Source organism: Camelus dromedarius, chromosome 4 (genome assembly GCF_036321535.1).
Source record: "Camelus dromedarius isolate mCamDro1 chromosome 4, mCamDro1.pat, whole genome shotgun sequence".
NCBI classification, from domain to species: domain Eukaryota; kingdom Metazoa; phylum Chordata; class Mammalia; order Artiodactyla; family Camelidae; genus Camelus; species Camelus dromedarius.
The window spans coordinates 66374502-66387998 of NC_087439.1; the positions used below are offsets into that span (position 1 = coordinate 66374502).

The window sequence follows — 13497 nt, forward strand, 5'->3', positions numbered from 1 at the left end:
CCCAGGAGAGGCAAAGAAAAGCTGAGACCACAGGAGCAGCTGCCCTGCCCTCTGTAAGCAGAGTTTGCTGTGCCCCACCTTGGCCATCTGGTAAACCTCTACTCATTCTTTGAGGTTCTCAAACAGAGCCTCCTCTGCAATGCTTCTCTGACCTCCTTGGGGCTGTGAGATTCTGCATCTTCAGTACAATCAGCTCCTTCTGTAAACCCTTACTATATACCAGCCTTGTATTACCTTGTATGATAGTTGGTTACTTGTTTGACATCCTCATTAAACTAGGCACTCCCCTGAGGACAGAACTATTTTATTCAGCTTTTTGGTATCCCTGGCACTAAGTACAATGCCTGGCTTGCAGCTGTCTCAATACATTTTTCTTGAATGAACAGATAAATGAATGAAAAAGTTGAATTGAGAGTACCAACAATCACAATTTGAGAATGGTTATAATTGTTCTTTATTTTTCAATCTTCTCCATTCTCTTTTGTGCCTCTGCTTCTAGTTTCTGTTCCCCTATTGCATTTTAAAAAACAGCCATTTTCTAATGCTCACCATTTTATAGGTCAGGAAATCAGGCAGGGCACAGTGGGGACTGCTCACCCCTGCTCCAGGACAGCTGGGGCCTCAGCTGGAGTGGATCTAGCACCTGGCCGTGGCTGAGATGGCTCACATAGGGGCCACCCAGCTGGAGTGTCTGTCCTGGCTGGCAGCTGGGTTCCTCATTTCCCCTCCATGGCTTGTCTCCCAAGGCTGGATTGTTCACTGTGGCTTCCTCATGCTCATGTCAGGTGCCTGGCCTGCGAAGGCTGGGACATCTGGGACTGGCTGGACATCCCTGACCACGCGGTGGTCCTGAGTAGTCAGATTTGTTGCTGGACACAGATATGTAATCCTAGTGTGTTTCACTTCTCTGGTAAACACATTAATCTAAAAATATGGGGGAGAAAAGGGGAGGTGTGGTGAGCAACATTCCTTCAATTAGAAAGAAAAAAAAAAAAACCCACAAAGCCAGTTTCTTCAGTGTTAAGATCATCCAGACCATCACCTTACAATGGATTATGCTAAACTTACTGTAACCAAATCTAAGTCTTATGCACTACCTGCTATTTAAATAGTCCCTTCCCTCCCCCACCCCCACCGTGGTCTCTGAGTTTCTTAGTAGCTAGAAAGAACCTAGATTTCTGCAGGTGCTTTCAGAAACAAATTTGCCACAGGTTAAGGCATTTTGTGATGGCCATTTGGCCATTTTGCGATGTTCCAACTTACATGTTTGAAGATAACATACAGTACATTCAATCAAGTGGAGGAGAGTGATAGAGGGAATTCCCTAAAGTTTCCATGCTAAGAATGTCTTATTTTTCTAGTGATTACTTTGATAAAGCAACTTAGAATCTATGGTTTCTATGTATCCTATGTAAAAATGAAACCATTGATTGAAAACAAGACTCTGGATGTTTACTTTTATCTAGCAATTTCCATGTGAATGTGCACTGTGAAGTGCTTGACATGCATAAACTGATACCCACAAAACTCCCATGATACAGTAATACGAAAGCCCCTCAGGGAAACTCTCCACGTGGGACCAAAGGGCTGGCTGACCCCATGACATAAGGCTCTTCCCTTCTCCTGGGAAACAGACAGAATGAACATGCTGTTTGCTCTTGCCTATTTTTTTATTTTAAAAACAACTTTATTGTGGTATAATTTCTGTACAGTAAACTACACATATTTCAGATGTACAATTTGAGGAATGTTGATAGATGTGTACACCTATGAAACCACCACCACAATCAAGGTAAATAACATTTCCATCACCCCCAAGAGGTGCAAATTTCGAACTCCCAATTTATCCCTTCCCACCCCCTTTACCCCCTGGTAACCGTAAGTTTCCTTCTCTACGTCTGAGTCTGTTTCTGTTCTGTAAGTAATTTTATTTGTGTCTCTTTTTTAGATTCCACATATAAGTGATATCATATGGCATTTTTCTTTCTCTTTCTGTGCCCTTGCCTGTTTTTGAAGTAAGGTATACCAAGGTCTGTGTGCCTTTCCCCAGAAGTATCAGGGGAGGAGGCTGCCACATGTGCAAACTCTGTTTAGCACTCTTTGACGGTAGAAACCATGCTTTGCTGGCATTTTATGTTTCTATAAAAGAATAGGGAGAAACCTGCCCCTCAGAGTCCTCAGTGAGATAAGAAAGCTGGGGTTAGGTAGCAACTGTGACTAGGGGGCTACAGAAGAGAAAGAAACAAACAGGATCAGAAAGATACACATTCTCCACAAGTATCCTTACAGGGCCTTGACTGAAGGCCAAACAATCATAGAGAGAGCAATCCTGGTTCTGAGGCTCAGGATAATTTGGATAATTAATTATAATTAAGTAGCAATTAATAATGATTTGAATAATTGAAGGTTCCCCACCTTCAGGCAGTGGGCTGGCAGCAGTGCCATGCTGAGCCATAATGGAACCTGAAACAAAGGGAACATCAGTCATACTTATCTATTTGTCTCTATTAAAATTGTTGATATTTTGTCCAGTATCGTTTCCTTTACATATTTTTATTTAAAACATTCTATTAAAATATTATTTATCTTGATTATTGAGTGTTTTGGTGCCACTTTAAATTTGGCACCTGCAACAAGTGCCTCTCTCATGTCCACCACCCGACCCCGGGCCCCTGTACCCAAAAGCAATGCGACAGGTATCTGGATGTTGCTTGGCCCGCCCTTGACAGAATAAAGGGAGAGTCAGATCCTTGGACTGGTCTCTGACTTTTGGTGTCCTAAAATTTCCAAATCATTGAGCTAAAAGGAATCAAATTCCAATCTGGGGCCAGAGCTGGATGGCAGTCCCAAGCCTTGTGTGTACCATTATCACCCCGTTTTACAGATGAGAAACTGAGACTCAGTATGATTGACAGGGAGGCCTGAGATGCCCAGTCTAGAAAGTGGCACATGAGGACTTGGAGCCAGACGGCTTACTCCATGGGCTGGGCTCTCAGCCACTGGGCTCCAAGGGACTGCCCACTGGGTGTGTTTCTTACCGCTCCCCATTGAAAAAGAAAAACAGTGTATTTTTCCTCTCTTAACATAACAGTCAGTTGAAAGTTATGAGAAATATCTTCTATTAACTTTTAATAAATATATTGTCTTTTTTCTTTGATGGAAGTAATATATATTCACTGACGAGAAATTAGAAACTACAAGTAAATGAGAGAAATCAAAATAAATAAAAATCCCACCCCCGGAGCCACCCACTATTAGCATTTTGTTGCATATCTCTCCAAGCTTTATTTTAATGAAGATACATTATATGTATATGATTTTAAAATGAAACTATGCTACACATGCAGTTTTTTTTTTTTGATGCGTTTTCTTCACTTAACAATATACCTTGAACATCTTTCTCTGTCATTGCTTTTTTGCAGAGTAATTTGTAATGGCTTCATAATATGCATTCATACACTCATAAATATTTATTGAGGGCTTGCTACTCTCCAGACATCGGCTTGGCACGCGAGATACATCAGTTAACAAAGCAAAGAATTTGGCCCTCTAGGGTTGACATTTAAGTAGAGGGAGGCCTTTGAAACATAAATGAATAAATGTGTATCAGTTAATAGAGACACTATTTCAGATGTGTTGGGGGGGTCTTTTCTGATAAGAGGCTGTTATGGGCTTAACTGTGTCCCCCTACCTCAGATTTATATGTTGAAGTCCTAACCCCCTGTACTTCAAAATGTGACTGTATTTGGAGACAGGGTCTTTACAGTGGTAATAAGCTAAAATGAGGTGATTCGGGTCATCCCTAATCCATGACTGATGTCCTTTTAAGAGATTTGGACACACACAGAGAGGGAAGACCATGCGAAGACACAAAAAGAGGCCGCCTGTAAGCCAAGGGGAGTGACCTGGACAGATTCTTCCCTCACAGCTCTCAGGAGAAACCAGCCCTGCTGGTGTCTTGATCTTAGACTAACGAATGTCCCTTGTTTAAGCCACCCAGTCTGTAGCATTTTGTTATGGCCACCCTGGGAAACTAATATGGGGCAGAGGAAGAGTTCAGATGAAGTGAGAGGGTGCGAGCCCTGTGGTGTCTGGGGACCAGTAAGGGCCAAGGCATTAGAGGAAAGCAAATGGCCCAGGGGCCTGGAAGGCTGGCTGAGGGGAGAAAGAAAGCAGACAAGGTCAGAAGTGCCCCGCAGGCCTTGGAAAGGACTTCAGATTATCCTCCGGGGAAACAGGAAACCATTGGACTTGACATATTTTAACAAAAGCCCTTGGCTCCTGTGTGGAGCCCAGACTAGACGTATCAAAAAGTTTGTAACCCTCTTATTAATCAGTTAGATGATTTAGCAGTGCAACTTGGGGAGAGGAGTGAGAAGCAGGGGGAGGGGCTTCTGGGACACTGGCTCCACTTCCTGAGCCCTCTTTGAATCCCACCATCCCACTTGGCCATCCTACTCCCCATCTGACAAACTGGATAAGCTGTCATTTTAAACCAGCCTCAGACACTTCCATGAATTCTTCTCCACAGGGTCATTCAGTGGGACCTCTCTTCCCCCTTTTGAAGGCCAGCTGGTTACTATCCCTTCCTTTGCTTCTGTCTGTTCCCTCTCCCTGGGACGCACACCCAGGTTCCCAGTCCTCAGGCTCCCTCCACCCACTTCAAGCCTTCTGAGCTCACCGGCACCAACTGCCATCTGCCAAGATTCCATCTTACTCTTCTCTTTCTCTACCCGCCACCCCGACTTTCCCCTCATTCCTAGCTTCCTCTGGAAAATGGAGAAATGGAAGCCTCCTCTGATATCTGCAAATAAAATTTCACAGAAGTGGATAATCTCCATCTGAAGTCATGGCTCCACCCAACTTAGAAACTTCACGTCTTCCTAACAAATAAGAGGTAATGGCTGTGTGGGCAGTCACAGCCCAGGGCTGGACTGAACTTCGGCCCGCGTGCTCCTCTCAGGAGGCTTTTGTTAGTTTCCAGACTCTGCTCATGCTACTGAGGGGTCCTCTCTTATGGAAAAGAGCCCTCATCAGTAACGACATTAAAGAAAGTGTGTTTTTATTTTTGCCTCCTGCTCAAAGTCCTTCCATGTCCTCTACCGTCTAGCAATGTACACCTGTCATTCTATTCTAGGCTGCAGTTTGACTCTTGTTCACTGAAAACGAGGGATCAAACGCTCCACTTTCTCAAAAAGCAAGAAACACATAGAACTGGAAAACACTAACAGACTCCATTAGTAAGTGTGCCCGTCAGCCCAGACTCATGGGCTGATCCACTTCTTGATCTCAGGAGAGAGTTGACATGAAAAGGACAGGCAGTGGTACCTGCATAAGCCGGATATTCCCAAGTGCAAGTGCCCGGGACCTCCGAAGGGGAACCCCAGGAGGGCAACTGGCCCCATCCTCTTTGTCACAAAGGGTCTCAAAACCACCAGGTTGTACCTATCATTACAGAGAAGCATTAGCATGTTTGAAGGAAAAAGATATCACTGCCCATCTTAACTCTGCGTCTTATTACTGGGCCATGTCTGTTGTGCATGATGAATCAATATTTTTTAATAAATCCTCTAAAAACTCCTTTAATCATTTTGGGAATGGCATAATTATATTGAACTGAATGTGTACATGTGTGCATGTGTGGGCTAAAATTGCTTACTTCTTAGATGTTGACATTTAAAATATACCACAAATTTTGTAACTCTATTTCACATTTCTTTTCCTTCTTTTTTTTTGGTTTGGTTTGGTTTAATGTGGAAGTGGCCTGCGCCTCTCTCTCGACCTCTGACAGGCCCCGTGAAAACCTGAAACCGAGGCAAGGTGACGAAGTCTGGTCTTTAAGCACCAAGGGCCTCCTCAGGTTACTTCTTCACTTAGGAAAATAAAATGTTGTTGCAGAAGACCCAGGGCCACAAATGTTCTTCCCAGGCAAATCAGTTTCTGAATGCTGAGATTTTTAGTTTAATTTAGCCATCAGGAATTGTCTAGACTGGAAATATCTTGGCAAGACCAAAACAAAATGTCAAGTGTCAATCTGTCTCTTCTAGGTTGAGTGAGAATCAGATTTGCCTCTGGGAGGAAGCGAGTGAGGGATGTGTTTTCATTCCACACAGTCACCTCAGAATCAGACAGAAGGTGAGTAAAAGTTTCAAGACTTGCCGCATATCTTACCAGACTCTCCCTTCTATTTCTTTTTTTTAAAGCAAAATAGCAAAGTACTTAATATATTTTGTTAAATATGTTTGCAAAACTATAATCTTTGTAACTGCCATTGCTAAGCACGGCTAACGTGTCCATATATTCAGTGTAGAAATGACAGCCTGAAACTTTTTAGTAATACTTGTACTCCATAATAATACTGGGTCATCTTGAGTTTGAGGGATCATGACACTGTCTGTATGTAGTTTTAAATTCCCTAGTGATGCCAAATATATTTGTGTCAACAGACACTCTTCCAAAATACCGGAGTTCAAATTAGCTGAATACCAGGGGACTGACTCAAATTACTGTGGAGGAAATAAATATATCTTAAAGTAACTCAGATGAGAGACTGTTGAAAATTCAAAAAATCTGTATTACAAAGGGCCAGAAACTAAAGTAAGACATTTCCAGAAAGGCTTTTTTAGTTTTCTTTAATTATGTTATGGTAACTCTTTTCAATTCACATCTCTTCTCAGCCATATGTGAAAAACTGTTTTTACCAACTTAGATAGCATTTAATTAATTATTAATAATAAATCATTGCTGAAAATGTAGAAATCTGTCTTATCTAGTGAAATACCAATAATCGTAGTAATAATAATCACCAAACGAATTTCTAACTCTGAGTACTTCATATAAGTGAGAAGCTTTTTGCTAAGTACCTTTATGGATTTGTTTATACTAACCTCCCAACAGCCTTACAATCGGTAAAATAATTTGCTAACTCCTATTCTAGTGAATAGCTAAGATTTTTACTGAGAATTTACTGTGTGCCAGGCACTGAACACATATTAACTCATTTGTCCCTCATAACTGCCCACAAAGCAGGTGCTCTCATTATTCCCATTCTAGGGATGAGGAAACTGAGGCACAGAGCTGAAGTGAAGTACCCAGGGCTACGAACAGTAAGTGACGTAGCCAACTCTCGAACTCCATCTGTCCGGCTCCAAGCTCAATCTCTTCCTTACTAAACAGCTGTCAACACCTGCCACATTTCCCTTGACCCTTTTGTGTACCAGGCACTGTGACAAATGATCAGTGTGTTAATTATTTTTCCTTGAGGAGTTTCTTGTTTTCCCACTTTTTTCAGGTGAGGAAAGGAAGGCACAGGCCACTTGTTCGGGGTTCAAAACCCAGTCCTGCCTCACCCCCAAGCTCATACTCCTTCCATTTTATTGCACAGAAAATAGTTGGTATAACTTTGACAGGTGCATCGTGACTATGAAGGAAAAGCAAATGCACTGCAAGGATCCAATTAATCAGGTCCTGAAGTCAGGGAAACACCCCATAAACACAGCAGACAAACAAGAGTTAAAAACTACATGTCTCTCTGTCTTCCTGCACCTTCCAGTTTGCTGGCCCCAGCGACAGAGAGCAGAGAAGCTGCCATCTGCAGAAGTCAGCCCTAGACGGCACCCACCACTCCGACTTCTATGGGCTTGCCCAGGCTGGAGACACAGGGTCAGAATCTATCCTCTTGGATCCCAATTCCAAACGTTTTTTCAGATTTTTGAGTCATTTGTTTGGGCCAGTGGCTTGAAAAGCCTCAAGTCACGGGCAGAGAGAAGAAGCACAAGAGAAACTATTTTTGTAGAGTGAAAACCAGCTTGTAGTTTTTCCTGTTATTCACTTTGAGTTTCCTCTTCCTTACCAATGGACATTGTTTAAGGAATTATTTCAGTACTAAATAGCAGTAATTTTCATTTTAAAAAATTTCTGTTTTCTTAAATTACTTTCTTACGTACATTCATAGCTTCAGCATTTTTTTATATCTTGTATTTTTCTACCATATGTATTCTTATACACTTCTATTCCAAGTCAAGCACAAACTACATGAAGTCTGTATCTTACTCATCCTTTTAATCCTTATAGGACCTAACATCTTACATTCCATAAAGTGGGTGTTTGATAAATATTTGGTAAGTTAATCAGTCTCATAGGCAGTATATTTGGGAATGATAGCACCTAAAACTATCCTCAAGGGGAAGAAACTACATTCCCAGCACACAAAAGTCACATGTATAAAGATACGGAATCCACCTTTTTAATACACAGCTTCGGTTTTTGACAGCCACCTTTCAAAAATTTGGTGGTGGTGCCAGCCCAGCCTGGTGCACTGGGCAAAAGACATTTCCCCTGCAAAAAAATTGTTTCGTTTTCCTGAACTGTGTACAGGACTTTTGTTTCTTCAGAAATAAGTCCCTTCATGCAATAAACCATTGTCATTTCTTTCTGAGGTCCTCTCAGTCTGTTGTGTTTTATGTATAAATACATACATATTCACAAAAACTTACTACATATGTGTTGAATTTTATATATACATATAAATATAAATTGACTTACAAAGCCAGTTGAGGTTGAGTCCTCAACTGGGGCTCACTGTGAGCGGTGCCCCCTAGGACTGCTCAGTGCACAAACTCATACCCACACACAGTACCCTCAAAGTTAGAGCTCTGTCTAGAAGAATCCAGCACTAGACCAGAGAATTTAATAACAGAAATTTATTGTCCTTTGACTTTTCCCCCCTGCTTTATATACAATCCTTTACTTCCAGATTTTAGCATTATGACTTTTAAATTCTTTTTTCTGTAGTGCAAAGCCTGAACAGATAGGTAAATAGCATATCTGTCTCTGCATAGACAAAAAAATCAATTGTTTGTCTAAGCAAAACAGGTTCAACTTCATCTTCTTTTAATATGAATTTTTCAGGTAGTTGTTGCTGTGGGGTAAGTTGGATTCATTTGCTGGCACTAGGTAGTGTTTCTTCTCTTAGCTGAAATGTAACGAAGAGCAGGAGCTGACAAACACGGACGGCTCTGAGGGGTGGATGTTTTGGTTGAATGGACATTTTGGTAAGCTAACATTGTTTTCAAACATAGCTGCGAAAGTTGTCATCAAATCCTAGAATGAGGATGGGAGAAAGTCTGGGAAGGAAGTAATCTAATTGACCTGTTTCAGGGCAGACGTATTCTAAAGATCAGATGAAATAAACCAGCACTTTTATATCTAACTAGTAAACTTGTTTCATAAATTTTCTAAGTGCCCAGCAAATGTTCTAACTGGAGTTTTCTCTTTGCTGGCTTCGATCCTATAGACAGAAAGTAGGTGAATTCCCTCATGCTTCCCTTTTCTTGCTTTTTCCTTTTATACACACACATGCACACACACACTTGCACTCATATGTACGGTTGCCGGTTGCCAAATTTTCTACAGTGTGTGTGAAGATGTTGACAATCAGAGGGAAAAAACACACAGTAATAAGTGTATGGCTATCTGGCACATAGTAGATACTCAATAAATTTTGTTGAATGGCAATAAAATAGATTTGAAAATATGAATTATAAAATCGAGGCTTGTCCCTTGATTTTAAAAATCATATATATATATGTATATAGCCTCAGGACATAATCAACTCCATAAACAAAGATTTATGCACAACTATTTACTGCAGAGTTATAGCAATGAAAAAAACAGAAGCAATCTAAATAGGCAATGATAAGAGACTTATGAGATAAGTGATACATCTATGAGGAAATATTATGCAACCCTTTAAACTATATTTATAACAACTTTTAAGGACATGGGGAAATGCTTATAACAATATTAAATTTATAGGATAAAGGGCCTAGTAAGTGGTATTTCAGTACAAGTTCAGCTCTACAAGGATACACTGCACAGAAAGAAGAACTGGAAGGGAGCACACTGAAATGTGAACAGTGTTTTGAGGTAGTAAGACTATTGGTTTTTGGTGGTTTTCATTTTTTTTTTTTTTGCTTCTTTTTGTATTTCAGAATTTGTCTTGAATAATAAAGACACATTATTTTGATAATTAGAAAAGAGTTAAAAACTAGAAAAATATAAAATTTTTATGGATGAAAATTTATTCATCTAACAGCTCAAAGCAATGAAAAGTTTATGCATTTATCATCTAAAGCAAGCCCAACATATGGTTTTAAATATAATCCTATGAGAGTCACATAACTGAGCTTTCATTATCCCTGCAGGTAATTGATTCCAAGGTATAAATTAAAAAATGTCAAGTCTACATCCAATTCTTTGGTTTCAGTTTGAATCCATTATGACTTAGTGTCTTTGTAGGAATATGTGTACTTATATCACATTCTAACATCTTTCTTTTACTAAATAACCTATTCATTTCATCTTTTCTTTCTTGCATTTTCTTATTTTATTATCTCTTGATTGTTTTATTTTACTCTATTATCTCAAGTACTTGGGGTGCTAATTCTCCCATTTATTGTGACTCTCCCTCACATTGAGTCATTTCCCCCTGTAGTCTGTAATTTTAAATGTAAGCGTATCTTTAGTAGGTGCCTTGAGTTATAAAAGTGTCCTCAAGGACAGATTTTGTGTTTGCTTCTCGCATGGCTCTTGGGGATTCTACCCAATTCGCGACCCATTTTTATACAATTTTTGGGCTTGGGATTCTCATACCATGTGGACAGCAAAAATCCAGATCTTATACCTCTGCATGGGGTTTTAATTTCTCAAAGGAGACTCTTTTCTTATGCATAAAGTGCCAAGGGCACAAGCTTCCTTTAGGCCAGGGGTGTGGTGCATCTAATACTCTTTTCACAGAGACGCCAGGCCAGCCCTCCTGGACTCCACTCTGAAGCAAAGGTCTTGGTTCCAGCTCCCTATGTGGTGTGAGCCCTCAGTTGTGGCCTTCATCCCTATATAGATACTAAAATGCCAGCCTACATCCATGATGACCTATGTCTGGGCACAGCGTCCCAGGAACTTTGATGTCATCTCATACATATATTGTTCTAGTTTTGAGTTTCATCTTCTATTCTGGTGCCTAGGTATTTCCCTTTCCAGAGTGATACACACACACACACACACACACACACACACACACATATATATAATAAATATATTACATATATATATTTTTTTTAAGTGACTGCATTTTTCCAGAAATCCTGAGGTTTGGGGTGGGAAGAGGTCTTTGGAACTCTTGGAATTCTGGAGTGGGAAGAGTTGTCTCAGCTGGATTAGAGGTTTTACAGACAAGAGCATCTCAGATTATATTATTAGCACACCTGGTATGTTGCCATCCATTTAGAGGAGAGTCACAAGAAGTCACTCATTAACAACAGTCAGAGCATCTAAGTTTTTCATTTTTTCACCTTTTAAAACAAATTCTGGACTCTTTTGTACGAAAACATGATCTTCATCTCCTTAAATTCTTTCCTAGGTAGAAATGCTCTACAGCATCATCTTTTATGTATGTTGAGGTGGGCAAAGAAGCTAAGAAGTTACTCTGTATTCACCACCCCCTTAGACATCTGAAGACACCGTCACCACCAAACCATGATCAAATAAATTCTTTAAAAGTAGACACCATGCTTCATAATGACAAGCAGAAACCTAGGTTTACTTTCTGCATCTTTCCCAAGACTGTACTTATGAGAAATTCCAAAGTGAAGTTTCACCCAAATGAAACATAATTTATAAAGTATGTGCTGTAGCTGCCCAGCTACCATAATAGGGAAATGATCTGGGCTTCTTCCCTCACTGCAAATCCAGTCCTGAGCTTAGGCAAAGAGCCCAACGGGGGGAAAATGAAAGCTACCTTAATGCGGCACCTCTCACCTTGTGCCCCTTTCTCCCTGCCAGTGGCCACTCTTGCTCCTGAGATTGCGGCCATTTGCACCTATGTTCATCTTATTGGTGGTGAAAATTATAACGAGCAGACTGGATACAGATCAGCATAACCCAGGGGCAGCTGGTTGGTAGGTTCTGATTTTTAGCAATGCCACTAAAATGAGTTTTCTTTAATTATATGATGCCTTAAAAGAGAATCATGGTAAGAATTACCTTTTTGAAAAAAAACATAAAATTTGTTTCCTGTTGTGTGGGACATCACCAAGATTTTTGTAAGCTCTTTTTATCACTGGACACCTTACTGGGTTTAAGAGAGTCCTCTAAGAAAAGGAGAGGGAGTTATTACTCATTTCACAGCAGAAGCTGCCAGTGCTACAGGCCCTCAGGTGTCCCCTGGGCAAACCTGGGGCATCTGGGTCAGCACTGACCTGAAACCTTCCTTGACTCCAGTTTCCATCTGCAGCCATGAGCTTGATTCAGCAGTTCTTCCTAAACTTTGCTTCTCTTAGCTCAGTAGTTGGGTCTCACCCTCTCCTTCTGACTCCTCTGTGTCTCAGTTCCCCCACCACTGAAATTCCCACACATATCACTGCCCTCTCACCATAAATCTTCCCCGTTTTTCCTGAAATGAATTTACATGGGCTTTCACATGAGCCAACTGCACATTTATCACCTCGATTGTATTGACCATTGGCCACAATCCCCTAAATCGTAACAGACGAGCCAGTGTGATTCATGCAGGAATGGTAGGAATGGCTGTGGCAAATCTTCGGAAAGACAAACATTACTTGGTACCTCATTTGTGATGGGAAAATATTCTAGCATATAAACGGCATCTGAATTTATTAGCTTGGCATAGCTATAATATAACCAATAGTGTATGGGTTTTTTTTTCTCACAGTCCGTTAACAGCTTTATTGCATGTTAGCCTTTGTCATTTATTGCTTCCTGAGACTATAAAAAGTGAAAAGAGCATGTTATGCCTTGACTGGCTGACTTAGATTTGTGATTTATTTGATCAGAAATGTGCCCTCTAACCACAGCACTTCAATTTATGGTCACAGTTGATTTGACAGTAAATGAAAAAACAAAAAAACACATAATTAGACAGCGCTTAGGAAATCGAGCTGCTTCCCTAAGTTAGAGTTTCTAATTGGTCATTATTTTAGCCCCAAACTCTGCTTGAGTTTGGATTTTTTTCTTTTCTTTTCTTTTCTTTTCTTTTCTTTTCTTTTCTTTTCTTTTTTCACCCTGGAACTTTATAAAAGTGATATAGATAAGTCAAAAGGGCAAACTCAGTAATGAAAAGGCCATGAGGTCTCTTCACATTGCTTCAGCCTGAGGAGAAGGATCTGTCCAGGGTCACACTTTTGTGTGTAAGGAGCAGGAAGGAGCCGGGGGACAAAAGGGACGGGGCTGTGAGTAACAAGTCTTTGGTACAAAGATGAAAACACCTGCGGCGGTGACACAAAGTGGACGGAGAGGAGAGAGGCCTGGTCCTCGGCTCTGGGCACACAAACAGCGGTGCAGCATCAGTCTGAAGGGAACAAAAGAAAAACAGACTCCAAGGTCGTGACACCGACGGGTGGCTGGCGCGTAACGTCGGTAGGGATGGTTAGGGTAGACTAAAGAGGACAGCAGCTGAACTTGGCAGAAAAAAATAACTAT

At 40.8% G+C, this 13497-nt stretch overlaps 1 long non-coding RNA gene across 1 annotated transcript in view; it reads right to left on the bottom strand.

Annotated features, from left to right (window-relative positions):
• Positions 1–13497, bottom strand: part of LOC116153084 (uncharacterized) — a 60075-nt gene that overhangs the window by 2442 nt on the left and 44136 nt on the right. The window contains exon 3 of the long non-coding RNA XR_004136801.2: positions 550–924. This is a non-coding gene — a long non-coding RNA (uncharacterized LOC116153084). The remainder of the gene's footprint in view (positions 1–549; positions 925–13497) is intronic.